Raw genomic sequence first — 3,371 nt, 5'->3', positions numbered from 1 at the left:
GTCCGTTTTCAAATTTTCGTCCGCCGAAAAGTTCGCGCACAAAAACTGGGCCTTGGGCGCCCACGTTGGGCCCGATAGCCGTTTGGGGCACCAAACGAGCTCCGCTCCTAAAACCCGTATGGCACATGGCTTTTTCACATCATTCTGAACCCTTAGGTCTTTTTCAAATTCTCGCATGCCGGAATGTTCGCGCATAAAAATTGGGCCACGGGACACCCCAGCAAGGCCCGATAACCGTTTGGGGCACCAAATGAGCTTCATTCCCAAAACCGTCTGGCGCACGACTTTTTCTCATCATTCTAAACCCCTGGATCCGGTTTCAAATTTTCACCTGCCGGAAAATTCACGCAAAAAAATCGGCCCCGGGCACCCCCGTCGGGCCCGATTGCCGTTTGCGGCACCAAACAAGCTTCATTCCCAAAATCGTCTGGCGCACGAATTTTTCTCATCGTTCTGAACCCCTGGGTCTATTTTCCAATTTTCACTCGCCAAAAAGTTCGTACACAAAAATTGGGCCTTTGACTCCCCCGCCGGGCTCGATAGCATTTGGGTACCAAATGAGCTTCGTTCCCAAAACTGTCTAACGCACAGATTTTTCTCACCGTTCTGAACCCTTGGGTCTGTTTTCAAATTTTCGCCCACCGGAAAGTTCGCACACAAAAATTGGGCCCCGAGACACACTCATCGGCCCCGATAGCCATTTGGGCACCAAACGAGCTTCGTTCCCAATATCGTCTGGCGCACGACTTTTTCCTATCATTCTAAACTACTAGGTACATTTTCAAATTTTTGCCCGCCGGAAAGTTTGCGCATAAAAATTGGGCCTGAGGCACTCTCGTCGGGCCCGATAGCCATTTGGGGCACTAAATGAGCTCCATTCCTAAAATCATCTTACGCTCAGCTTAATCTCATCGTTCTGATCCCCTGGGTCCGTTTTCAAATTTTCACCCGTCGGAAAGTTCACGCACAAAAATTGGGCCCGAGGCACCCTCGCCGGGCCCGATAGCCGTTTTGGACACCAAACAAGCTTCATTCCCAAAATCGTCTGGCGCACGACTTTTTCTCATCGTTTTGAACCTCTGGGTCCGTTTTCCAATTTTCACTCGCTGAAAAGTTCGTACACAAAAATTGGGCCATGGGCTCTCCCGACCGGCCCGATAGCAGTTTGGGGCACCAAACGAGCTCCATTCCCAATATCGTCTGGCGCACGGCTTTTTCTTATCGTTATGAACTCTTGGATACGTTTTCAAATTTTCGCCCGTCGGAAAGTTTGTGCATAAAAATTGGGCCTGGGGCACCCTCGCCGGGCCTGATAGCCGTTTGGGGCACTAAACGAGCTCCGTTCCCAAAATCGTCTGGCGCTTAGCTTAATCTCATCATTCTGAACCCCTGGGTTCGTTTTCAAATTTTCGTTCGCCGGAAAGTTCGTTCACAAAATATGGGCCCAGGGCACCCGCACCAGGTCAATAGCTGTTTAGGGCACCAAACGAGCTCTGTTACCAAAACTATCTACCGCACAACTTTATCTCATCATTCTGAACCCCTGGGTTCATTTTCAAATTTTTGCCCGTCGGAAAGTTCGCACACAAAAATTGGGCCCCAGGCACCCTGCCGAGTCCGATAGGCATTTGGAGCATGAAACGAGCTCCATTCCCAAAACTGTCTAACGCTCAGCTTTTTCTCATCGTTCTGAACCCCTTGACCCATTTTCAAATTTTCGCCTGCCGGAAAGTTCACACACAAAAATTGGGCCCTGGCACCTCCTCCGGGCCCATAGTCGTTTGGGATAACAAACGAGCTTCGTTCCCAAAATCGTTTGGCCCATGGATTTTTCTCATCGTTTTGAACCCTTTGGTCCATTTTCCAATTTTCGTCCGTTGAAAAGTTTGCGCACAAAAATTGGACCCTGGGCACCCCACCGAGCCCAATAGTCGTTTGGAGCACCAAACGAGCTCCGTTCCTAAAATTGTCTGTTGCACTGCTTTTTGTCATCTTTTTGAACCCTTGGGTCTGTTTTCAAATTTTCGCCTACCGAAAAGTTCGCGCACAAAAATTGGGCCTTGAGGCATCCTCGCTGAATCCGATAGCCATTTGGCGAACAATTTCAAGATATACTTTTGAAAAACCTTTGAAATCTCGATTTCCAGCTGCAAATTCCTCCAAATCTTTGTGCAAACCACCACAAAATCTTCCCTACCATTCTCTCGGTGCTCTAGATTAAGCTGTGAGACTCAAAATAAGCTGGAATCAAAGGGAATTTGGAGAATGCTCACAGCAGCAACCTTAAGGAATAACACCTTATTCACACAAATTTTCAACTAAAATTCTATCAGTTGCCTTTTTCAAAAATCAATCCAATCTCTTCAATATATTGCAGACCATCATGCAAAGAGATTTGTTGCATGAGATGCAACTCATGCAAGAAGTAAATGAAGCTTGAAGATAATGGGTTGTTAGTGAGCGACTTGAAGATGGAGTTGGAAAATTCAATTTTCCTTTTTGTATTTTTCTATTTCCAAAATCTGAAATTGATTTAAAAATCAAAATTTATTAATTTTACAAATTAATTTCATAAATGAATTTTCTAATAAAATTAATAAATAATTATTTAAACAATTTAAATAATTCTAATTAATTTAATATCCAATATTAAATTAGTTTTACACAAATTCATCTTCATATATTTAAATCATTGTTCTGAACCCCTGCGTCCGTTTTCAAATTTTCTTCTGCCGGAAAGTTCGCGCACAAAAATTGGGCCTCGGGGCACCCCCGCTGGGCCCGATAGCCATTTGGGGCACCAAACGAGCTCCGTTCCCAAAATCGTCTAGTGCACGAATTTTTCTCATTGTTCTGAACCCCTGGATCCGTTTTCATATTTTCGCCCACCCTCTCATTGACCAGAGATGGATCTAGTTATAGTTGGACTATGACTAATTGTTCATTAGAGGGATTAATGGTACTTAAGGAGTTAGATGTAACTACATGGGTAAAATGGTAATTTGACCTAGCTGTACGTACGAGTAATTTGTGAAGGGTCAACGTACTGTTGATTGGTTATATCCAATGGACATAGAATTATATATAAATTGTGAAGAGTGCAACTATCAGTATTTAGTAGAGTGGCTAATAATTAATGAATGTTGATTAATTTGATTAAAGAGTTTAATCAATTAATCTTGTATCATTGGAGCTTCAATCTATAGATCCATAAGGTCTCATTGTTAACTCAATAAGGACTAATGAGAATCAATATAATTTTGGTTTAATTTGAATTATTCAAATGATTAAAATGAATTAATTGTATGAGATATAATTTATTCAATGTATGTTGATACATTATATAGTTTAATGAGAGAGATAAGTATTTG

This window comes from Benincasa hispida, chromosome 3 (genome assembly GCF_009727055.1).
Source record: "Benincasa hispida cultivar B227 chromosome 3, ASM972705v1, whole genome shotgun sequence".
NCBI classification, from domain to species: Eukaryota; Viridiplantae; Streptophyta; class Magnoliopsida; order Cucurbitales; family Cucurbitaceae; genus Benincasa; species Benincasa hispida.
This window is presented reverse-complemented; position numbering follows the sequence as displayed.